The following is a 26,629-nucleotide window of genomic DNA, read 5'->3' on the forward strand; positions in this document are numbered from 1 at the left end:
AAGTGAATTCCAGTGATTTTGCATCAACTTGGGCCTAGACCACCATAAAGTATGTTATGTTGCTCCTAATCGCTAGTACAGCGTAAGGACATATGGGCCCATGGCGATTGTCCCAAATTATAGTCACTGTGATCCAGATATTTACAAAGATCTGCAGCTGCCGATTAAAAAAGCTGTCAGTTGGCATCTGGAATCGATGACAATTGCAGAATGTAGAATATATCTGTTTCGAAAACATAACAGAAAATGTGTCTCACTACCCGAACTAGATTACAATTTATCTATTGACTTATTAATTCGGCATAGAGTTTAAACTAACGTTTAGCACAGACATCAAACAATATCAACAGAAAGAAAACAACATAGAAAGTGATACACAATTCGACATGGTCATACATGACATTTTAATGAAATATTAGCGTTGAACCTGGGGGAACCGAGTGGTGGTCTACATGCACCTCAATGCTGAACTCCCCATAACCACGTTAAAAAGACAACTACACACAAAGATTGTACTTGAATTTCATTGCAATAAGCCACACAGAACAGACAAATAGAATGTAACCCAAAAATAATCTTCAGATAATAATAAGTTAATGCTCGTTCTGGTATACAATCGTCGAAAATCAAACTTACATTACATTCACCATTTCCATTCTCTTGGCGTAACTCTGACCGTAACGCTTGCTGCGTTCGCACCAACAAATCTTCATAAACTGAATTTACATGTTCTTTACACACTTTTGGAATGCATAACCTTCTCATATCTTCATTACTACAAACCTCCTTTCATTTCTCTCAAGGTCAAAAAACAATTGAACCTTATACTGTGTGTCCGATGTGTGGGCTTCCTTAGCTCGCAACCAAACATTCAAAGCTGATGACCTTCACTCAGAATCAAAATACATTCCTACTTCACAACAACTTGCCTCATCGCATCCATGAGAAGTGTTATTCTCATCCGCGTCCATCAGGCACTGCAGTTGGCTGCCTGATGTACCAGGCTCCACGGGGCGCCAGTCTGACTCCATTATTATTTTAATTACATTTTAACACAGACACATTAGCCCTTTATTTGCTGCGCTTTGGGTGTACCACCATCACATAAATTTATAAACATCAAGCGTTTTAATTAAGAGTGTAAAATAACCCGAAATTGCTTCTATTTAATATTAATAAATATTGGGCAACCAATATAAACAATACAGAGGAACGGGCATTGGGAATGTAGTATTACTCTGTAATACCACAAGGTAAGGTTGGGATTGCAGACTGCAGAAGCAACAATCTATATTTACAATTCCACAATTGCATGATTATAAATCTCCATCCCTTGAATGCCAAAATGCCATGTCTTTCGACTGTACTTTACGCACATATTGTGGAACACCTCGAAATGTACCGTGTGACTTTCGTGACAAAAAAACACCCGTTTTTTGCTTCTTGCAGCCATATGCCATCCCATCCTCATCACCCCTCAGCTCCCCAGAAATTATTTGATAAGTTTGACAAGTGCAATGTTGTGTTTTTTAATAAGTTTTACTGCTATGTCCGCGGACACCAAAGAGGGATCCAAGATGGCGGGCACATTGGAACAATCTGACGCATTTCACGCTCTTCACCATCCAATCAGCGAACGCGTCACTTGTCCGCGGACATGACGAAAGCCAATTAGCCAATAGGTGTCCTGCACGCGGAGCGAACAGGGAAGTGTGTCCGAGGAGTGGACATAGATATCACTAATTTTTTGAGACCTACTTTTTGATAGTTTTAAAAAAACTACTGGACGGATTTTCACCAAATGTATTAAAGCATGCTTTTGGGACCAAGCCGCTGCATCTGCCGCAAATTTGGTGAAAATCGTCCAGCGTTTTGGGCTGTAGGTGTGCGCAAAGATTTTTCCTCATTCAGTCTATGGGAAAAAAAAATTGGGATCTCGCCTATAACTTTTCCCCCCCTGGACCAAACCTCACCAAACTTTGCAAAAAAATTCAGAGTGGGCCATATACTACTGTGGCTGTGTAATATATATATATATATATATATTACACGGCCAGCCGTAGCAGCCGTGTAATTATGTTAAAGTTGCTAAACCCATAGGAAGACCACTTTTTCAGCGGCTTATAACTTTGCTCCCCCTGGAGGAATCCTCACCAAACTTTGCAAAAAAGTATATGGCCAGCTCTGAATCTTTTCGGCAAGTTTGGTGAGGTTTCGTGCAAAGGGGGCAAAGTTAAAGGGCGGGGTCCCAAATTATTTTTTTTCCATAGACTGAATGGGGAAAAACTTTGCTCACGGCTAAAGGGCAAACAGCTGGACGAATTTTCATCAAATGTGCGGCAGGAGTGGGGGCTTGGTTCAGAAAGTGTGCTTTTGTGTGTTTTTCGGAAATCCGACAAGTACTTTTGTTGCAAAGAACTGAAATGTACCTCTAAAAAAATGAATGATATCTGGCTCCGCTCTGCTGACCCATTTCCCTGTTCGCTCCGCGGACAGAAGGCTCATTGGCTTGCAGTACGCCGTGATGTCGGTGAACATTGGAAGCGGCCCGTGGTTGGCTGGAGGGAAGCGTGCTGTGTGTCAAAGTTTTTGGGAAACGCCACCATGGTGTATCGGAGGATAGTGCCACGCCGTAAGGGGTTGCAAAACATGGTTTGCAGGATCGGGTGGGTGAAAGAGGGGATGAAAAGTTTGGGGGAGTGAAAAGGGGAAAATAGGATATATTTGTTTAGGTCAAAGAGGATGGTGGTGTGCGAGTGGCGAATGCGAGCACTGCAGCAATTTCGCCACGCCGGAAGGGGTTGCAAAACCTGGTTTGCATGATTGGGTGGGTGAAAGAGGGGATGAAAAGGCTGGGGGAGTGAAAAGTGGAAAATATCATATATTTGTTTAGGTCAAAGAAGACGGTGGTGCGCGAGGGGTGTACGTGAGTAATGCAGCAATTTGCGGGTAGCTCCTCAGGCGACAACCTTCTGTGGCGACTGCATGGACGCTCCATTGGGAATGGGGACTGCATTGCAGAGTATGCGAAGAAATTGAAATTGACAATGTGTTATGCTGTTGGCTAGGGGTGTCAGTGCTTATGCTGTCTTTGTGGGTTTCCATTGTGTTGTGGCAGTGGGTAGGGGTGTCGGTGGCACTGGTATGTTTGGCAAGTATGGTCTCTGGCCAAATGTTCCTATGCATGCCTCCATTGCTGTGTAGTGGTGGTGGGCAAGGGCTAGGCTTTTGGGTGCATGTACCCAAGAGGCTAGGGGTTGGACACAGCCTTGCTTCAGGGAGGGCAGTAAGACATAGCCACATGGAAGGATTTCTTACCATCACAGTTTTGCGATACATTCACGCAGCTACTCACATATACTTAATTGGCGGGTAGCTGCACAGGTGACTCTCATTCTTTGGTGAGTGCAGGCAGACTCCATCAGGGATGGGGAATGCAGGAATGCATTGGAGACAATACGAGGATATTACCAGTCGGTGTACTATGTTGTGTTATGCCTGCAAAGCACCTACTGCCTTGTGTGCATGGCTAGGGCCCTTCGAGCTAACAGTCTGGCCACTGGTTGGAAGTAGGTTTGAGAATGTTGCCTTGTTTGGGTCTGTTACTATGCATACTTGTATTCAGGAAAGCTACGTGGCCACATGTTCCCATGCATAGCTCTATTTTTTTTTCTAGTTGGTGTGTCCAAGGACTAGCCTCTTGGGTGCATGGACGGAGTCCGTAGGATGTTGTGGTTTCCCATTGTGTTGTGGCGGTGGGTAGGGGTGTCGGGGGCCGTGGTACGTTTATCGAGTATGGTATCTGGCGCCATGTTCCCATGCATGCCTTCTTTGCCTTGTAGTGGTTGTGGGCAAGACCTAGGCTTTTGGGTTCATGGGCGGAGGCATGTACCCAAGAGGCTAGGGCTCGGCCACAGCATTGCTTCAGGGACGGCAATAAGACATTGCCACATGGAAAGATTTTTTTACCACAGTTTTGCGATATGGACCTCTTATGCAGCTACTCACATATACTTCATTGGCGGGTAGCTGCACAAGGGACTATCATGTTTTGGTGAGTGCAGGCAGACTTCATTGGGGATGGGGAGTGGATTGGTGTACTATGTTGTACTGTGCCTGCAAAGCCCCTACCAATAATCAGGAAAGCTACGTGGCCACATGTTCTCATGCATGGCTTCATTGCCTTCTAGTGAGTGTGTCCAAGGACTAGGATCTTGTTTGCATGGGCGGAGGCTTTAGGCCTCCGCATGACCCAAGAGCCTAAGCCTTGGGCACAACCCCTGCAACACAATGCAGCCATGAATGGGACTACTGTGATATCGGTATGTGGATTGCACAAATATGTATAAAGAGTGCATTCCCTTTGCCTTAGCTCATTTATATAAGTTATCATAACCATACCTTCTGACATCGCACAGACTTTTAAATATGGAAGTGTCCTAAGGTACTCACGTGTGCAGATTCATTGTGGAGGACATGTTAGACTTCTTACAGCAGCAGTGGTGAGACACGCCACCATTTGCTTTTGGAATGGTGTAGCTGTGAACAGAGCCTTGATTCAGGGAGTGCAGAAGACATTGGAACAGGTATAGGAGCAAGCACTGTGATAATGGTATCTCGATTGCACACATATGTAACCAGAACGCATTTAATTTGCTTTTGCTACCTTCAGTGAGTTATTATAACCATACCTTGTTCCATTTCACACACTTTTAAATATGTGAATTTCCTAAGGTACTTGCCTTTGTAGAATCAGTGTGGAGAACATGTTACACTTGCTACAGCAGCATTGATGCGATATGCCACCATTTGCGCTTTGAATGGTGTGGCCGTGCACAGAGCTTTGCTTCAGGGAGTGTAGTAAGATATTGGGACATGAAAGGATTGTTTTACCGTCTAACTTTTGCGACATGGGCCATGTACGCAGCTACTGACATATAATTGATTGTCGGGTAGCTTGTCATGCCACTACCTTCAGAGCCCATTGGGAATGGGGAGAGTATTGCAGATGATATTGGGATATTTCTATTTGGTGTCCTATGTTGTGTTAGGAGTGGCAAGCCCCTACTGCCATGTGTGCATGTCTAGGGCCCTTTGATCTAACTGTCTGGACACTGGTGGGAAGTAGGTTTCAGAATGTTGCCTTCTTTGGGTCCATTCCTATAATGATATGTAACTCCAGCGTACACTCTTGGAAATATGCATGTCTCCTGTGGGTGCTCACCTTTACAGAATGGTTGTGGAGGACATTTTGCAGTTAGTACACCACCAGAAGTGGTATGCAGTGCCTGCACTTGCATATGGTGCACGTCATTGGACTTGTTGCCATTTACGGACTTACATGCCACCATTTGTGTTTGGTATGGCGTGCCCCTAATAATACCCTGTGCTTTGAGAGTGAAGGAAGATATTGCGACATAACACGAGCTACATTTAAAGTATGGATAATGTACAGACCGACCCACATACATTTGCACCGGACAAAATCATCAACACCGTTAAGTCCCGCCGTATACAGGACGGCAGGCCATCCGACTGTTAGCTTTCTTTTGCATACTTGTTGAGTAGGCCAACGGACGCGGTTGGTGTTCCTATTTTGTGCAATTGTAATGTGTGCATCGCTTCCATTACCTATAAGTGTGGGTGGCATACACCATCGCAACAGTCACTGGCATAGCTGATTTTAGTTGTGGAGAGTCATTGCTCGCTGCGTGCACTCCAGGTATTTTCATTACGTGCATGCCAAGCGTAGCGCACTCTCTCATGTGAGCACCTAGCTCCGGGAAGGAACAACATAAACAAAAGCAAAAGCAGACATGCACACACAGAACGAATGGGTCCAGAACATTCCCATCATTTACCAACAACACTGTGAATTGTTGCAAGTGCTTTATTTTGCTACAGAATGCTCACGAGAATGTGTAAGGTGGCTGCAATCACTGCACTTATATTTTGCAATCAAAATCCAGTGAGCAATGCCGTCTGTGGACTTCTATACTTCTGTTATCTAGCAAAGTGGGAAAAGGAGTACTTTGTGGTCCTTGGTGGGCAGTGTAGAAGAACACATTTTCTTTTGCCAGGTAGACAAGGTAGTAGCTGTTGCCTCTGGGATGCTTTACATAATAAATGTTTGCAGGTTGGTTCATATTGCCGGAACTGCAAATGGACATACAGGCCCATATTGGTTGGCCCAGATAACAACGACGGAAAACACATCGCTTATGGTAATCTTGCAATGCTTGGTCCACCACTCGTCTGTTGGAATGTGGAAAGTGTAGCATGCGCAGTAAGGTGTAAGGTATCTGAGAAGAAAGAGGGATAAGAGTAGATGTAAGAAAACCATTATTAGTGGCAGTGTGAAGGACAAGAGTTTGCGGAAGGATGTCGTAATAGGTGGCTGCCTCATAACCATGTACTGTGTGTTATTGAGGTGCATAATATGTTAACCCACTGCCTTGCTCTCTGTTTTGTAGGTGATGCTGTCATTTTACGGCTCCACACAAGCAACATGTTTTTGAAATGTTGCCACAATGACAGTGCTAGCAAGTGTTGTTAGACCCATGGCACAATGTCTCTGTGTGTGTGTCCAAAGAAAAATAGAAAAAAAATAACCCTCATGGGGGTCCCCTCGGATTGCAGGCGAATGCAGGAGCTGGTTTGTTCGAAAATGCAACATTGAAATGTGAGCTGTCAATGTTTGTGTGCCGGTTGACTGCTGCGTGCACCTGTGGCCCTGCTATTAATTTCAATACAATGAGGGTGCGTAAAACTGGTAATTGTTTGAAAGGGCAAAGTAAGGGCAAAACAGGGAATGTAGCACTGCACGAGTGAGCAGAAGGTGTGCTGTTTCAGTGCCCGAATTGTGTTCCCATTTCATTTTGTTCTTTATGTCTGGATTTTCAGGGGCTGGGGAAGAATGGCAAGAAAATGAAGTACAATCACAGTTGCAATTTACGGGGAATGGTGGAGACATGGCACTGTAGCGGCACGTGATTATTGCCATCACAAACCTCCGTATAATTCACAAAGAGAAAGTGTGCGGTAAAGTACATTTATAATTAGGCATACAGAACTGCAGTGTCATGATGCCTACCCCCGGGCATCCGGATCAAGCCCATCAGCCCCGGGAGCAGGCACCCAGACATTTACAAAAACCCCAGCAGCCCCAGCTAGGGGCTGTCTGGGTTCAGTCCTGGCGCCGTAGGCACCAGGCTCATAATAAAAATCAGTCCTGGCGCCATAGGCGCCAGGCTCATAGACATTACTTACCTCATGCAGACCATGATGCAAATAAATCCAAGCCAACGTGAGGCCTGGATGGGACTATTTTACTACAGGGACTATTTTCTACTCGGGTGTGGTCCTGGGGAACTTCTTTCCTGGGACTACTTTGGAGGCTATTCAAACCACGCCCGAACAGCAGCACATGCTTCGTGTTATTCTGCATCCAGCAGCGTGACTCTCACCGTGCCTGCAGCCAGCATCCAGTCTTCTGCCATGCCCGGGCGTCTGCAGCCAGCATCCAGTCTTCTGCCACGCCCGCCTCGAATCCGGAGCTCCTAGAATAAAGAGGAAGAAAAGGACAAGGTTAGAAAACGAACTTATTTCAAATTCCTCACCTGATTCCAGATCCATTTCATCTCCCGACCTGGAAAGTACATCAGTCCAGCACGAGTCGCTTCGCCAGCTCCAACACGGCGCCATACTCACCAGTTCTCACAGCATCTTTCGATCCGGCACTGTCTCCATCATTTCCTCGCCGTACTCCGGCACCTAGGGGCACAAGAATAACAAGGTGAGCCAAGGGAATCAACAAATACCTCTTACCACCATAGATTTACCTGATTTACCACCGGCGTATTATTCTCCATATCTTCATATGCCGCATCTGTAAAGAGGGAGAAAAAAACACGTTAACGCATACAATAGTTACTGGACAGCTTTGGGTAACACAGACTCTTACCTGAACGCCAGCAGCAGCTACGAGACCTTCTTCTCACAAACTCAGTTGCAACTTAAGGAAGGAAGGGGTCAAGAGTGAACATCGGGCACATTGAACTCTTTGAACTTGATACTTACCAATCCCGCCTGGAACTTCAGAGTCAATGCTTACCGGAACTCTCCCAACGCCTTCAAACCAGTGAAGTAACTGGTATCTACGCGCCCCTGCAAGACACGCAGGATGGAGAGCTCATCTTTTACAAACATAAGGTGAGGTTACTAAGGGGATATCGGAGGTGATTAGTGGGGGAGAGCGAGAACAGTTGGGAGGCCATCACTAAAACCCACAGGTGGCTAATCCCTATCTCCACTTGCAGTAAAATACTTCTTCGGGTCCAGCAGACAAGACTGCGGGCCAGTCCAGACAGTCATCTCTGCACTACGCATCACGTTGACGGAGACCGGAGCTGTCCGGGTCCGGTCGACACCCCTGTGGGGTCCAGGTGAGCGTAACATGCAGCTTAATAAATTTTAATTGTAAGACACGTGATATAATGTTGTACTTACATAACTTCGGAATGGAATCGTTGAAGACTACCTTTGGGGCACATGGGCATAGCAACTGTACTGTAAATTATGTATCCTTTTTTTCTACAATTCCATACAATGTCTGACCTTGGAGCTAAACATGCTTCCCACTGAAGGCTGTTTTACAATGAGCATTTGTCCTGTTAAAGGAGAGGTATGTTAGGTTTCACTTTCCGGAGATGATGCTGGAAAAAAAAAAAAGGATTCAGCCGGCAACGTGTTTCAGTTGTAGCATGCATTTCTGAATGTTGGTAGTGTCATTACGGTGAAGGTAGTACGACGTATAAGTAGAGATGATGGTGACGTGCACATGCTGCCCTGAATGCACAGATGACGACATACATAAAATGCGCTTTCACAGTCCCTAAGCAACATTTATAAGTGCAGTGTTTTACAAGGCAACAGTGGACGATGGCAGACTGTGTGTTCGCTGCCTCAGCATGCATGGGTGGCTGGCCCATCGTACGCAGTTTGGTGTCTTGCAGCATGAACATGTTTGGGGCTGTCATTGATCAAAGAAAAGGAATTACTGCATACGTCCTTCAAACATTGTAAGGGGGTTATGCTGTTCAAATGGTGTTTCCATTATACAATAAGAAAGGGAAACAGAAATTAAAAAATGTAAGGAATAAGGCAGTGTTTGAAATTTGGCTGCCGAGCTATCTTCAATGTGCTGCAGTGAAATATGTGTTGGATTCCTTCTTTTGAAATGGTGTACACAACAATGAAGATGACCTAATGGCCTAAACAGTGCCAGTGGAATGCGAGGATCCAAATGTTGCAACAGTTAGGACAGTTACATAAGATATATGGATGCATTGATCAATTTGCATTATTGTGATTGTGCAGATTATCATGTGGTGTAGTACATTCAGTGGGACCACTTATTATAGGCTTATGTGAACAGTATACGTAGGAAACAGGTTATCTATTGTGTGGAAGAAATGTCAGGAAGTGTCAACTGAAGTAGCTAAGGGGTAGGTGGCTGTGTTATGTGTGGGGTTTCTGGTACATGGATAGATGTTTGTATGCATAGTTGTACAGTGCAGCGGCAGATGTGGGCAGGGTCTACAATACTGAGTGCATGGCTGGAGCCCCTACACTGTACTGGGTGTAGTGAAGCGTGTAGAGCGTAGGCACAAGCTGCATAGTCTATTATAGGTGTGCATTGCAAATGGTGGCATTGCTATGTGTATTGCAGAAAGAAGTGTACACATTGCACTGTGGCCATTGCAGAGACGTATGATACCAATAATTGCAGACTTACTGTTTGGATTGGGTAGGGTATGTGCTGTTTTTTGTGTATCGAATGTGAAATGTTGCAGTACTTGTTGCTGCATTATCTGTGGGAAAAGAGAACAGAACATGTTAGAGCGGGTATTTCGTTACTTTTCAGTCCACTACATTGCATATATGTATTTACATTGTGGACCCTCACAACTAGTACTTCATAACTACTATGCTTTGAACCAGTGTACTGTGCAATGAGCGCAGTTCCTGTGTTTCTTTGCATAATCATTGGGTTTGTGGGGAAACCAAATCTATGCTGGATTAAAAAACAAACTTCCAAATTTCTTTGCTGCTATGGTGCACAATGTTTTACAGTAACATTTGGAGTGGTTACAGCAGGTTTTAAGGTGTACTCTTGAAGTAGGAGGAAATGTAATGGTTTACTATTTCTGGCCTATGCATGTTGGTAGGATGGGTGGCGTTGTAAAGCAGTTGGTGTTTTGTAAATCTTAACCTGCTTCCTTTCTGTAGCACTGTTTCTTTATGCTTTTGGTTGTTGCTGGTGGTTTACAAGTATTGTGGCATTGTACTGTGCTACTGCAGAATTGTGACGGTAGTTACGTACTGTAAATGCTCACACTTTGGAAGTGTTTGAGGATATGTTTGTAGCACAGTCATTGTTGAAGATTGAGTTGGGTTGTTTTAATGCTGCAAATAACATTGTAGTATTCCAGTTGCAGTTAGATACTAGATGGAGTATTCTAAGTGTTTACAGTGTCCCATTCCTAAAGGGTACGTTTACAAGCTTGTGCATTCCCATTGCTAATTTCACATCTGTGTACATTCTGAAGTGGTAGTCTACCCTTATGGGTTTACGTAGTGATAGTTCCATATGTCTTGCAGTTGTATGCAGTTGCAGTTGTATGAGTATTCTTAGAGAGATGGTGGCTCATTTGCATACTTGGTGGTTTCAGAGGTTACTATGGATAGTTTGAACCCTCATACTTAGTACTTGGCCTTTTACGTATCTTGTGGATAATACTACTACTGTGATTTGTGTACACGTATTGTTTGTGAGAGTGTACTCATTGGGTTCATTGGGGATAAAATTGTCCAACACACACTATAATGCATTTCTTCAATGCTTGCTGGATGCTAAGTTGCTTTAGGACGACAGTGTGGAAGGACATTTTTTTGTGTGCAATTACGAAGGTACTGGTTGGTGCTGGGGAGTAAGGTATATTAGGTTTGACTAAATTTTGGCTTGAAGAATATTAAGTAGGCATTTGCAAGATTTGCAGGTAATCTCTGCTTTGGAATGATGGAGGTATCATTGCATTCCCACCATGACCGTTCCTTTCTAATGTATAAAGTATAGTGGCCTCCACTGGGTATGTTGCCTGTGTTGTAGATTATGGCTACTGGTGTGAAGGTTTTCTTCCCAAGTGATACCTGTCCGTGTGTAAAGGCAGTACATGTCAGTTGTTTTTGGTTCCATCGGCATTGTATCTTAAGAGCATTAATATTACATATTGACTATGTGAGAGTATATGTAGCGTCGAACAATTATCAGAATTGCACGACGTACCCAATATGCTATGGTTTGCATTTTGCACCAGTTGCTGAAATGGAATGGATTCACAGTTAGGTATTGTTACATACACATACACAAAGCATTCATTAGGACTTGTTCCTGAATGACATGGTTGCACAGACTGCATGTATGTTTGTATGTACTGCATTTCTGTGAAGGACGAGCATTTGCAAACACAACTGGTCTGAGCCATTTAAATAAATGTTTTCAACAATTGCTAGCATTTGGAATAGAACATTCATTGTTAAATTTGCATAGCAATTAACACCTGTTGTATTGGACAATTTGAATGGACCAGGTACCTATGTGTCTGAGTACTTTGATGGAAGGGTAGGTGGTTTCTTTTTTTAGTGTGCAGAGTTAGGTATGTCATGTCTTTTTTACTCCTTTTGTCTGTGCTTTTGGTAGTTGATGTAGTATGAGTTGCTTTCAATTTCTTTGGTGGTACTGTTACCAAATAATTTACTTTTATTTATTTATTCCAATGAGATACAGTTTTATAAAATAAAACTTTACACATATTAAACAAACAATTTCCATCATAAATAAAATATTCGTTACAATTAACAGGTATCAACAGTTGATCAATCAAATAATGATCCTTTCAAATAAATATCAATTTCATACGTAGGTAAAACATATTAATAATAAAGCATAACAAAGAAGAAAAATTTTACAATTAACCCAAATTAATCCCCCCTCCTAAAGCTCTATCTTTGTTCATAATCATGCTCAAAGTTCGAACTAGGATACATTCTGTTCAAAATTTCAAAATTGCATCATTCAGACTTAAGTACCATCTTGAGGGATTCAAAAAATTTGACCAACATTAAGGGGATAATTCATAGGACAGGTGCGCATGCGGCAGTCTGCGCCAGCTGCGTGCGCCAAAATCCATTTCCGTGCACATGGTATTCATGGGTTTCAACATCCATAACCAGCCATGGTGCAGAGTAGCGCAGTGACCTTGCAGCAGCGCCAGTTACGCCCCTAACGCCTCTCGTGCGCCATGAACAGCGCAAATCCCGTACATGGCGCACAGCCCAGTGGACCAGCATACAGCCCCCCAACCACAAAAACGTCCGTGAAAATCCCTGCGCACCCCTCCGAATACAAGTACGCCGTTGCATGGGAAGTGTTACACGCGATTGGCCCTGTGCGAGCGGGGTACGTGTATTTCGGAGGTGCACGGGAAGTTTTACACACGGTTGGGCCTGTGGAGCAGGGTTCGTGTATTTCAGGGGTGCGCATGAAGTTTTACACACGATTGGGCCTGTTCGAGCGGGGTACATGTATTTCTGGGGTACGCGCAAAGTTTCACACGCGATTGGCCCTGTGCGAGCGTGGTACGTGTATTTCTGGGGTTTGCAGGAAGTTTTACACGCGATTGGCCCTGTGCGAGCGGGGTACGTGTATTCCTGGGGTCTGCAGGAAGTTTTACACGTGATTGGCCCTGTGCGAGCGGGGTACGTGTATTTCTGAGGTGCGCGGGAAGTTTCACACGCGATTGGGCCTGTGCGAGCGGGGTACGTGCATTACGGGGGTGCGCGGGAAGTTTTACACCCGATTGGCCCTGTGCGAGCGGGGTACGTGTATTTCTGGGGTGCGCAGGAAGTTTTACACGCGATTGGCCCTGTGCGAGCGGGGTACATGTATTTCTGGGGTGCGCTGGAAGTTTTACATGCGATTGGGCTTGTGCGAGCGGGGTACATGTATTTCTGGAGTGGTGGGAAATTTTACACGCGATTGGCCCTGTGCGAGCAGGGTACATGTATTTCGGGGGTGCCCCAACGAATTGGCAGTGTGTGTCCTCCCAGGTGTGCCCTCTTCCCCCTCCCCAGGGCCTGCAGGCAGACCCCAACACAGGGGTACACACTGCACCCCTGGCCATGCCCCACAGGCAGCCCACCCACCCTGGCGAAGCGCCCCCAGCAAGCTCACATGTCACCACGCACAAGTGAGCACTGACACATGTCCCCCAGCACACCCATCCACCCAGCATTAAGGGGCACCTGCCAGCAGGCCCCGACTCATGTCCCCCTGCAACACGAAAGGAAGCTGCACAATCATGGGCCTCATGTACACCAAAATACCACAGCACGCCACCCCAGTCTTGACATGCAATGATTTCACCAATCCACCCCACACCGACATGCCAATGTCAGGACACAAATCAAAAGTCAACCATGTACATCAACACATGTCCGTCACACACACACACTGGTTGCCATAGATTGTGTAAAACCACATTTTGACATGCATGAACCCAATGAGCGAATCCCACACATGGAATTAAAATATCAAAATGTATTATTAACAAAATCAATGTAAGGAAATGAAACCCAAAAAAACATAATAAAAACATGAAATGAAATGCATTTCCAAAAATATGAAAAATGAAATGTAGATGCAATCCAAATAAATCCTAAAGAAAAATGGTCCAAATTATCTGTCCACCAAAACAAATCCATAGGAAACGTAAAAATCTAATTCCATTGGTCCATATTGAAATCCAAAGAAAATGTACACATAATTCCAATGTCCAACTATGTACAAGCAATTTTGAAAGGGTCCATGAGCCCAACAAAAGAACTGAAACCTATCTAAGAAACTACCTAAGAAATAACTATATACAAAAGTGTGAGGCATAGTCCAATCACCCCAAAAGAAATGAAAACGAAAATGAAATCTAACACTAAAAACTATTTACAATGGCGGCAGGCTAGTCCGACGGCTCACTTTCCGATGTCCCGGGCCAGGGCATCATCAAACTCCTGCTCGATGTCCTCGAGGCGATCCTCTTCCATGGCCCTGAGTGTTTGCAGGGACGATGCCATGTTGGACTCCAACTCCCTGCGAATAGCCTCGAGGCACTCGGCCTGCCTCAGTGCCCTCCGCAGGGAGTTCTCCACCCTGACCATTGTGAGCCGTGCCTCTTCTGCCTGCCGCCGCTCCGCATCTATACGCTGGCCCAACCGCATCGACACGGAAGACACACCCATTCCAGGGTTCTCCTGCCCTCTGGCCGATGCCTGCCCCTCTGATGTTGATGGCCCCAAGCCATCATGGCTCCCACCTAGACCCTCCTGCTGCTGCTGTCCATGTGCCCTGTCCGATGATGCCTGCACATCCTCCATCTGCTGGTCTCCAGTTGTTGGCATGTCCACCCCTGCTGGACCACCGACTCCCAACTGTGGCAGGGATGGGATCTCCACCAAGCTGGTTGTTTTGGTCGGGCCAGGTCCACAGGGGGCCCTGGTGGAATCTGGGCCGGAAGACAGCAGGGAGAACGACTGGCGCATAGTCTCCACAGAGGAGGAGAGGTCCGCCAGAGTGCGCAACACATGTAGGAACCCACCGACCAGGGCCCCTCCCAACAGTGCCACGTTGCCAGGCAGCTCTTCGTGATGGAGTGTTTGCTCTCCCCAGGAAGCACGCACGCCATCACGAATGTCACGCGTGCGCAACGCGACACCAATCAGGATGGAGCCCATACGTCATGGGACCCCTCGTCTGCAGGTAGTGGAGAGCCAGATGACGTGGGCCTCCCCCCTACCTGCGGACGGGCCTGGGACGGGTCATCCATGCTGGTGCATGGTGGTGCAGTCACAGGGTCAGGGACAGCGGCATGCACAGGCCCCTCCATGGTGACCTGTGCTGCCTCCTGACCCTGGCCCTGGACTACACCACTTGCACCAGTGGTAGTACCCCCACCAGGCCTCATGTGCAGCTCAGTAGCAGGCTCCTCCTCCTCTGTGGAGATCACCAACCTGGATGTCTCCACACCGTCTTCCGCCATTGCAAGCCCCTGTGGGGGCTCACCCAGCCTTTCCGCTACAGCCGTAGTGGCAGACGCGCACCAGTCCCCTCGCTCCCAGATGATGGCAATTCCTGGGAGGGTGGCTGGGCATTGCGTCGCCGCCCGGTGGAGACATCCCCGCCGCTTGGCTCCACAGCGCCGTCTCTGCCCTCTTCTACAATTCGACGCTGCGTAGAGGGAGACATAGAACACGAGCATCAGGGCACTGTACAATAGTCCCCTAGACAGGAAGCAATAACACATGAGTGGCACTGTCAAACGTCACTTCCATCCTGTCCCTCCAGAACACATGGGTCAAGCACGCAACACACATGCAGGAACAGGCACGACACATGCAATCAACATCAGCATCCATGTACAAGGCCCTCCATGGACATAAATGTTGCCTTCAAACTCACATGCATCATGGCTCATACTGACCCCATGCACACACATCACCGGAGGGTCGTGCATCATGGCTTGTACACCACAGACACAGTGGATACAACAGTGACCAGACTGTATGAGTGAATCTATACATCGTCACAGACATGTGTCATGCATCCATGGCGTTTCAAAGTCACACACACGCTTCTCAGACACACAGAAATGCACACCATACATGTACATGAGAGCAGCACCCATCTCTCACCCCCACCCATGTCCAAGAACAGGGACTGGCTTGCATTCATGTGTGCATTCCGCATGAAGCTCGCCATGTCTTATTGGAACACATGCACCATCCATGTGGTTCACGCATTACTGGTCTCACATGCACTACCATGATGTCCCAGCTCACACACATCCATACATGGCCTATGTTACACATACAGGCAAGTAGCTGACTACCAGCACACTGCAACATGCCCTGTTTCACACAGCAATGCATGGCTACTTACCGCTTGACTCCAGACGGGCCTGCATCCTGAGGATCTGGTGGCGAAGCACTGGGCAAATGCACTCCAGGACCCTCATCTGCTGGTTGGTAAGCTGGCCCCGGCACCCCACTGCATCCTCTGCCTCTAAGAGGCGCCGGGCATTCCTGAGGGTCCTGGACTTGTAGTCCTCCCAGCGCTTCTGGACGTGTTTCAGGTCTCGGGGTGCCACCCCCTCCACGTGGATGGCACCCACGATGTCCGTCCAGATCCTCCTCCGTCCTTCCGTGTTGGCGCGCGATGGTGTGAAGAGGACATCATAATGCCCCAGGACATGCTCCACCAGGACGCCAACTTCCTTCTCACTGAAGCTGGTGGCCCTCTGCCTCTCTGGCTGGTGGTCGCCAGTGGTCTCGAATGGTGTTTGGCCTGACATGGCGACCCCTGAGGCAGGTGTGGGTGGGCAACTGGGTCCTGGGGCTGGGCTGTGGAGCGATAGTATCCCAGTCGGGAGTCTTCTGTTCCAGCAGGTTGTCGACACAGCAACTGGACCCCTGCAGATGGCGGACGTGCAGGCACCAAATAGCAGGACACGTAGGCAGCAGCAGGCAGCAGCAGATGGCAGATGGGAGTGTGCTCGGGGCTCTTGGGGGCAGGAAAATGGCCTTTTGGGCAGGAGCGTGGTCTTCTGTGTGTTTTCGCGTGGCCAGCTTGATACGGAGAGATTTGGCACGTGAAAAAAGTGCACGTCAGCGTGAAATCCGGGGAAAGGCCCTTAGCGCGTGAGCGCATCTGTGACGTTACGCGCGTGGGGTTGTTTCCCTCGTGACGTGTGCATAGTGGTTCAGCGTGTGAAAAAACTGCATGTCCGCGTGTGAATGCGTGTAATCCGAGGAAAGGGCCTACGTGCGTAAGTGATGCAACGCATGCAGGCGTTTCCCTTAGCACGGGTTAAAGGTGAGCAGGGCCAGCAGTTCGTGGTACGTGCCTTTCGTGGAGACTGACGTGTGTGTTGCTACTTTGTGTTGTTTCGCGCGCCATCACAACTTCACAGCGGATCAAGGACGTATCTCTATGCGTGTTTTTCATCATCGCGCTAGTCGCGCACGCTATTTTTCCCACTGCGGGTGCACCTGTGTATCGCGTACCCGTTTCCGAGGTCATAGTAGCCTGCGTGTCCCATGCGTACGCATTTTCTCGTGTTCCTGGGTGCCACTGCGTACTGCGGGAGGTTAATTCCACGCACGTAGGCTGCAGGGGTTGTGTGCACAGTTTTACTGCAGTTTTTGGGTGCCTGAGCGTTGCGTTACCTGTCACTACATCACCGGGGTCACATAGAGCCTTGCAGGTGCAGGGCACCATTTTAACATCTTGCATCCCACCCCCTTCACCCCAATTGCCCAGGACAATTGTGGTGTACACCTCCCATTGGCACTCCTCCATCTGTGCCGGAACTACTCCATCTGTGCCATGGTTGGGAGGCCACCAAAGGTGAGGGGCACCTCAGCTGGGCGTCCTCCTCATGGTGGGCGTGGTCAGGGACGTGGCCGGGGTGACTAGGGAGTAGGGGGACGCCAGGGTGTCCAGGGTGGCCACAGAGGGGGAAGAGGCAGGGGTGCGCCACTTGTGAATGATGTTGTGCCATGTGTCGGTGCAGTCATGCCACCACCCCCTGTGGTTCAGGGAGATGCAGCTTCTGCATCTGGCACTGGTGCCCGTGTGACCCAGCAGTCTGTTTCATCGACTGCCACGGGCCCAAGGGTAGTGGTAGCTGCAGATGCAGCTGTGGACACCACCACCCAGGCTCAGGGTCTGCCAGCGCAGGCTGCGTTGGCACTTGAAGAGTCCTTGGAAGATTTCCAACAGGGCAAGAGGCAAACTGTAGGTGAACACAGGGCTGCCCTGACCGAGACACGTGTCCCTGGAGCAGTAATGTCATCGGCTGCCCCGACAAGCCAGGTGTTGGCAAGTGCAGGGGCAGATGCAGCCAACAACACCCCGGTTGTGAGTCTGCCAACCAGGACAGTCATGGTCAATGACCTTGCCACAGCGGATGTTGCTGCGCAGGGTCCATTAGAAGGCACCCAGCTGCCACTGACGCAAGTCAGGCCTTTGGTCGTCCCTCCACCTGCCACTCCCTTGGCTCAATCCACCGGTGCCACTGACCATACTGATCAGGGCGGCATTTGCCAGCCAGGGTCTGCGCCACAATCCAAGAGGAGGAAGGTTGCACGTGCAGCACAGGCTGGGACCCCACACACAGCCACGACCTCCTGCATGTCGAGGAAGAAGCCTTTCTGCAACCAGGAACTGGACTTCCTCGTGGACTATGTGCGGGACCACAGCCGTGACATGCTAGTGGGGCCTAATTGTCAGACTACGGCTGCCCACCGTGATACCCACTGGAAGCAAGTTGCGGAACATGTGAGTGCATTCGGCCATGAGGTGCGCACGGCGCAAGAGTGCAAAAAGCGTTGGAATGACCTCAAACGCAGCGCTAAGGCTAACCGTGCCTCAAATTACAACTTGACTCTGGTGACTGGCAGTGGGCCTGTACCTGAGGAGGAAGACCTCACTCTGCACGAGTCACTCGTTGCGGAGTTCATACCACCTGCATCGGTAGAAGGAGTGTGAGAGATGCCGGACTTTGATGCCCAGTCCAGTGAGTGTTGCTGTGTGTTTGTTGAGGACATGTGTGTTTTACTTGTGTGATGTGTTGTGCATGACTGCCACTACATGTCATGTGTACATGGTTCTGATGTGCAAGTAATGCAATGCTTCTCTGATGCATGGCTGCTCTGCAGGATGGTGGACATGTGGAGCGGACGGGGACTGTCCGCATCACCACTATTGCACCTTACTCACATGCTGGTCACCAGGATGCCCCTCCGGTCCATGTTCCAGCTCATTGGTCCTTCTGCATGTAGCCTGGGGTCACCTTGCTCTCAGCCCTGGGACTATGTCATAGCATGACTGACGTGCATGTGTCCTCTGCCTGCATGTGGGTACTCCACGTAGGCATGATCCCTTGCCCCTCCATCCCCCCTCTGCACCCCAATTTCACCTTTGCACTGGTCTGCTTCAATTTTGCCGTTGAGTACTTGCCTGTTCATGCGTCCTGTGTACATGCTAACTTCCACCAGCCAATCTGCCAGACATGTGCTGTGGGGTACATCCTTTGTACTTGATGCAGGGTGTCTCTCTTGGACTGTGCAGAGGTCAGATGCCCCACAGGGACATGAGTGCCCATTCATGCTCCATGTGGGTTCCATGCATGCCCCTATGTGTCCTTGACTGGATGATCATTGTAGTACGTGTCCAGGGTGACCTACATTGCATGGCATTTCATCAGCCTTCCCATGGCCACTGTGGCTCAGTCCTGCGTCACACATATGTTTAGGGTGTGACAGTCTGTGTGGGTCACAGGCCTCAGCCTGTTTCATGGCCAATGACTCTGTCCAACTGATGTAGTGTCTTGTACTCCGGAGGTTTCATCATGTGTCCTACTTACTGTCCCATCATCATCTGCTATGTTGTCACTTGACTCACATGATGCAATTGATGCTAGTCAACATTGTCTGTCAATACACAGGTCTATGGTCATCCTTTTGATACCATGCAAGGCATCCCTGCATTTCCACTTGGGGGTGGGGTGGTTTTCTTGTAGTCATGCTATCCATTGCATGCACTTTGAACGTGATGGCTGAAGTTGACCTTGCACTGCCTTCACATTTTCTGATACTGTCAGGAATGGCACTCTGTCAAGAGTGGCACAGGGTACCCAGGTAGGTGTTGGGTGGCTGTGCTGAAGTAAGGTAGCAGATAAGCACACACAGCAGGAAGTTCAACAAGAAAGAGTAGGAAACTGTAGCTGTGAGCCAAAAGGGGCAAAAGATACAAAGGTACAAACAAACTGGATTCCCTCTTGGGGTGTATGCTGAAATGGGAAAGCGTATTCCACGAACCTTAGGAAACTCCAGCCTTCTGCAGAGATTGCTATAAAAGCGGCCCACGCTGTATGCTCATGGCTGGGAACAACAGCAGTGGGTGTCTGTAACACTGAAAACGCGACAAGGGAAGGGGCAGAGGTTGCTTGCCGGAAACCAACAGGCAAGCTCTGTACAAAAGGATTACATAAGACACATGAGAAGACAAGAACAGAAATATCCAGCGAAAAGGAAGTCAATGAGCAATCTAGCAGAAGGAAATGAAGGAAAGGCAGTTAGACTGAAGTAGATAACCTAAGGTGGAGTACAGAGGACTCAAGGAAGAGAACAAGGGAGCAGCAGTCAGGAAAACAGAAGGGCTGCAAAGTCGGAAGCAGGTCTGCAGTCAAGAGTGGCACTAGGTGCAGGCAAACTGTAGTGGACTGCGGAGGACTGTAGTAGGCTGCAAGGCAGTGAGTCCAGAAGAACAGGACAGAGAGAGATTAGTAGTAGGCGACAGACAGAGAGCCCAAAAGAATAGGTCCGCGAGGTAGGGAGCCCAGGGGAGCAGGGCTGTAGGCAGCTAAGTGTAAAACAGGCTGTAAGGCAGAGGAGTGTAGCAAGCCACAAGGCAGAGAGTCCAGAGGACAAGGGCTGTAGGCAGCGGAGGGAGACAGGCTGCAAGGAAGGAGCCCTGAGGACACGGGCTGTAGGCAGCGGAGGGAGCTGGCTGCAAGGAAGGAGCCCAGAGGACAAGGGCTGTAGGCAGCGAAGAGGTGCAGGCTGCAAGGTAGGGAGCTCAGAGGACAAGGGCTGTAGGCAGCGAAGAGGTGCAGGCTGCAAGGTAGGGAGCCCAGAGGACAAGGGCTTGGAGACAGCAGAGGGTTACGAGCTGCAAGGTAGGGAGCCCAGAGGACAAGGGCTGTAGGCAGACGGAATGAGGCAGGCTGCAAGGAAAGGAGCCCAGAAGAGCAGGGCAGCATGGAGTGAGCCCAGAGGAGCAGGGCCGCTGACTATAGAGGACTGCAGAGGACTGTAGTAGGCTGCAAGGCAGGAAGCCCAGAGGACAAGGGCTGTAGGTAGAAGGCAGCGGAGCGTGATCGGCTGCAAGGCAGGGAGCCCGGAAAGTGCACTGGATCAAAATGGGATAATGCAGCAACAGGAACAGCATACAAAGTAGAGGGTCACGGCAAACAGGAGCGGGGAGATCTCAAGATGCAAGACACTGTGCTCCTGCAAGCAGCTGCTTATATACAGCCCTGCCCTGTTCTTAGGCAGGCTAATTGACAGCACCTGGAGCAGCACACCTGAAGACAATCTGCCTCCTCCCTCTCTGGTCCTGAGCAGGTGGAAGCAGCACTGGCTGCTAGGGCTTCTGGGGATTGTGGTCCCAATAACGATGAATGAGAATAGCCAGGAATTGAGGACTGTAGCAAGGTGCATTGTGGTAAATGTAGTTAGTTGAATAAAATAAGAAAGAACCAAAGTCGAGCAAATGGAAATTAAAGACCAAGGCGTGAATAGGAGTTGTTCAAAGAGTATTAGGAGGATAAATGAGTACCAAGTAGTCCATGATGGTTGCCAATGCGTGTGCCAGCGGCGCGGGCATGACAGATACACATCATAAAGTACTTGTACATGTGGATAGTGAGTAACATACAAATGTGCTGCACTGCATCGACCCACTTCAGAGCGATATAACATCCTTCTACATGCCTAATCACAGAAGCAATGTCAAGTTGACCCAGCATGCATGGCAGGTTCTCGTTTGTGTGTGACATGTCTGCTTCATGTGTTTGGTGTCTGTGTGATGTCTATGTGTGTGTGTGTTGTGTGCTTATAACATGTGTAGTGACCTTTTTTCTCTCTACTTTTCAGATGATGATGCAATGGATCCAGAGGATGGTGTTGTCATGCCAGGCACAGGGTTGTTATCACTACAGCAACCCAGCACAAGTGAGGGTCGTGGGGTGGTAGGCCACGAAAACCCAAATGTGCTACAGTCCATCTTGTCTTTGGCTGGCAATGAGTCCAGCCCTGATGACCACTCTGACGTCCATGTCGAGTTGGATGTGCATCAGGTCCATATGTCGGGGGGTGAGTGATTCTGATGTGGGCACTCCTCTGTCTGTGACACCTGCACTGAGGGGTCAGACAGTCTTGAAACCTCCGCCTGTGGTGGATTGGGAAGCAGGGTCACCCTCCACACCAGTCACTGATGTGCCTGGGCCATCACGTCAACAGTGCATGTAGTCGTGCAGCCGCGGGCGGTGCCAACACGACGAGGACACCCGGTCCTTGCATCCCGCAGGTGTCAAGCCCAGCAACGTGGTCGCCACGCGCAACCGCTGTATACTGAGTGGGAGCAAGACATGACTGCCAATTCTGAACGCCAGGGAGCAGCAATGGAGAACATCGCTGTGAGCATGGAGCGTGTGGCCCAATCCGTGCTCCCCCCTGCTAGGCAGGTGCTTCTCCAGCAGCAGGTGGCACGGTCCACGGCCCGCTCACTCAGGCTGGGCATGGCGGCCTCAGACAGGGCACGCCAGGCTGAAATGTTGTCTCTGCATCAAGCAATTGCTGCTCACGCAGAGGCACACACGGAGGCCCTGAGGGAGGAGTATGCTTCCCTCAGATCCACTCTGGGTGTCCTTCTGATGTCCCAGAGGGAGCGGTCAGAGGAGAGGTTTGCACGGCTGAGCTACATGCTTGCCGGGAGGTGCATCAGTTGTCCAGCCAGGCCTTGCAGGAGGAACCCCGTGTTACACGTGTTACCTTGCAAGAGGAAGCACGCGTACCACGTGAGGTTCTGCATGCAGACCTACGTGTCATCGCCGCACAGAACCAGGCTCACCCGTCCCGCAGACTTGCTGCCGACGAGGGGCTAGCTGTGGCTAGGCGTGGTCAGGCTCCTGTGCCACGTCATCCTTTCCAGGAAGAGCCAGACTCGGACGACGAGGTATCTCCCACATAGGTCGGGCTGTGCAGGCGTTGAGCCCATGGAGGTTTTTTTTTCCTCAACATCATCAAATGTGGGTGTTGAGCAGCACCCTGTACCTCCCCTCTCCTGGGTGCCTCCCCCCCTGGTTCGTATGTGGCCATTTTTGATTTTTCTTTTAGTTTAGTTAGTTAAGTTTCTATTTGATAGTTAGTTTAATTAAGTAGTGTAGGTTTTTGATAGTGTAATTAGTTAATATAGTTTAAAATTGCTTGTCTGTTGTACTTTCATGTGACGGTGTGGTGCTTTGTGGCTTTTGAAAGCACTGGCTGTTCCAGCTGGTCCCTTCAAGCTTGTCTCGTGTATGTGTTTGCAGCTTGGGGTCCTGACTCACATATGCCACTCCTGCTTCCCTTATCCATGGGCTCGCAAGGATGGTTCGGTGTAACAGCCTATTACACTAGGGCTTTGGACTGTCCTATCTGTGGCATGTTTGCTGCTGTACTACTTTTGTTGACACCCCTAGTGGGGATGATAGGGGTAATTTTGACCACAGTTCTTCCTTTGCTAGATGGGTGGTTTCATGATTCATGTGTGCATTAATTGCTATACATTGTGTAGTGTGTTTCTTATCTTTGCTGTACATGTGCTTCATGCAATTCATGCTGTAGACAGTGGCTGATACACTTTGGCTGGGAAAGTGGCACTGATGGAGTGATTTCTGATGTACATCTCTGACATGGTCCGCTCATGACATGCCTCAGGAGAAACACACAGGGAAATGTCATGCATTAATCATGTGTTTTCAGCCCCTTCTGCAGGGGGATGAGCCTCCAGACCACCTTTCCCAGCAGACATGGCCCATTGGATGTCTGGAAGCTGGCCACTTTCGGTGGTGCAGACATGCACATGTGTGCGCAGGCAGATCCACAGAGATTGCGCTCATACATCATACAGAAGCTGACGTGTTTCAAGGAACTCCAGGCAAGGTGAGCAGCACAAGGGGGCCACACCGCAGCCAACCATTCACCAGGACAGTTGCACATGCATGCTAAGTAGCACCACTGACGGTGAGCTTGGACAGATATTGGTGTTGAAGTGCACAGTACAGCTAAGATGCGTTGGTGGAGTAATGGGTAGTTGATGGGAAAGTTGTCAGGGGCACATGCAGGGGCAGTGGCACATATCCTCCGGTCCAACATGGTCCATTGAGGCAGTTGTATTAGCCATTAGCATTCCAAGACACGGAAAGAAGCAGCTCACAGGGACAGACAGCGAGGGACAGACTTGTGTGCAGTGCATTTCATTTACAGGTTTGAATTGCCACATGCCTTACCTACTTTATTTAGGTTATGCTGGAACATGACTTGTACTGAAGTCGTACCTAGCTAAATGCGTCTGGATGCTTACCCAGGGAACATTGGATGTTGTGTGAATCTTGACACATTGGTCTTACATTTGCCACGCACCCACCAGCGCATTACTTACTGCATTGACTGTGTATGAACCATCATGGGGGGAATCTTACATATGGGTACGAAGCACAACACCAGATAGTTTGTAGAGTATCTTGTTACTTTGGGGCATGCATGGTGGTGTGTGTGTGTGTTATGGGCAAGCACAGATTAGTGACTCTGGCTCTCTTTGCAGCATTGAACTGCGTATGTTACATGACCTGAGAGTGCGCAGGCAGGAGGCCAGCACTCACCCCAGAGATAAGTTTCTCTTTGACTTCAATTTGAGTAATTTGGTACTATGTGCATGATGTACACGTTTGGTCTGATTGTGTATGTGTTAATGTGATTATTATGTTTTTGTACATTCCCTACTTTCCCTTGTCAATCCTACTCCCCTCTCCTGCCCCTCATTCCGGTTATCCAGTGACCAATGCCTGTCCCGACTGCATATCCCAGACCCTCCTTCCCCACCAGGGTCTCAGAGGCCTGTGTGAGTTTGACCTTGCAGGCACCCAGACCACGGTGGGGGTGGTTGGTTCGTGCCACTCCTGCGCCTGTACATGGGAGCTGTGACAGTACACATCAGTTTGTGGTTCATCATTCAATATTATGTATCACACATGGTACACATCCTGTTGTGACATTGTTTTACTGTGCTACCTTGGTTGTTCCATCATTGTGCTAGTACTTGGGCTTTGTGACGTACTGCTACTGTGTTTTGGGCCACTGATATAGGCACGGGACACACCCACATGAGACTGGAACACAACACGCTCACAAGGGAGTACACTACCCACATGCATTGTCCACAGACAGCATCTGTTTTGAGACCCCTTGTACCTTTCATTTTTAAACAGGGCCAGCACATCATGACTCTGTCCTTCTTTTCCTTTTTCTCCTTTTTCCTTTTGGCCCTCTGGATTGGCCCTGAGCAGCGCCATGCAATTTGGTTGAATTATATATGCCCACCACGAAGAATATGACATTTACACAATTCACATGGAAACCGATATAGGCACTCAACACGTCTACAAGGGAGTGCATTTTTGAGCATGCATTACATAGAGGCGGCATCTCTCTAGATTGCTTTACCCCTCTTTATTTTACATGGGGTCAGTACATTTTATCCTGCACCCGTTCTCCGAATGGCAGCGCCACTGACATTGGCCTGCAGCACACATGCCTCTAATACAAACAACCCGGAGTACTAAAGTTTACAAGCAAGCCCGAACTGCACAGTGCTACAGACTTCAAAAGACACCTACCCGCAGCAAGTGGCCTAACGGCAACAGCCCTGTCACCAAGACAACAGCACACAACAGGACATGTAGCCTTTGCCGTGATGGGACTTCCGGGGTCACGTGCGCCAATCAGATCATTACACACAAGACTGCAACTCCACAGTTACAAGCTACCCGACTTAGAGAGACGCTGCAAACCACCAGATCCAGACACACACAACTGCATTTGCTTTCCGCAGACACCTCGAGAGGTGGACACAGGTAAGCACTATCTCACAGCCCCTGAAATGTTACATAAATCCCCCCATCCCCGGCACACGCATGGAGGCTGCCACTATATAGAGAGCTTGAGTCTTCACACGGGATGCGGGCTGCATCGAGAACAATTATATTTTAGCAGCACAGCATTCGGCTTTCTTAATAAAAAGTGATTGGCACCTTATTCACACAGAATGCACTCAATTCACCTGGACAACAATGACGGGTTGCATTGAGAATAATGATACTTCAGCAGAACATTATTCGTTTTCTTTGGAAATATGTGATAGGCACCACATTCACATACAATGCACTCAACTCAGCCGGACAACAATGACGGGTGGCATTGAGAGTAATGAAACTTTAAAATCACTCGGAATTCTCTTTTAAACTTGTGATTGACACCATATTCACACACTATGCACCTTATTCACCGGGACAATAATGACGGTCTCGTGTCTTACAGGCCCGCAGACCGGAGGGGATTACACTGGAACGACCACAGGATTCCGGGGACACTGTGACAAGACAGTCCACCACGTACAGGTACTAGTTTGACCTGTATCCCTTGTTCACTCCACACATTTTTCACACCAACAGGTGCAGTTAAGACATAGTTTTACATGGGTTTGCTTGTTGTTGTCTTTTAACTGTAGGCGTTTACCACTGGATCACTCAATAGCTGGAGACGATTTTTTTCACCACTTGGGATGTGTTTTCAGCCACCTTTCCAGGCCTCCTTACGTTAAACCAAAGCCTGGACCCTCCACCAGGTAACAATG

The 26,629-nt window shown here is 48.6% G+C and overlaps 1 protein-coding gene across 2 annotated transcripts in view; it reads right to left on the minus strand.

Annotated features, from left to right (window-relative positions):
• Window positions 1–26,629, minus strand: part of LOC138514286 (vomeronasal type-2 receptor 26-like) — a 613,935-nt gene that overhangs the window by 288,881 nt on the left and 298,425 nt on the right. The gene's annotated exons all lie outside the window — the stretch shown is intronic.

Source organism: Ambystoma mexicanum, chromosome 12 (assembly GCF_040938575.1).
Source record: "Ambystoma mexicanum isolate Mex_15411 chromosome 12, UKY_AmexF1_1, whole genome shotgun sequence".
Taxonomy (NCBI): domain Eukaryota; kingdom Metazoa; phylum Chordata; class Amphibia; order Caudata; family Ambystomatidae; genus Ambystoma; species Ambystoma mexicanum.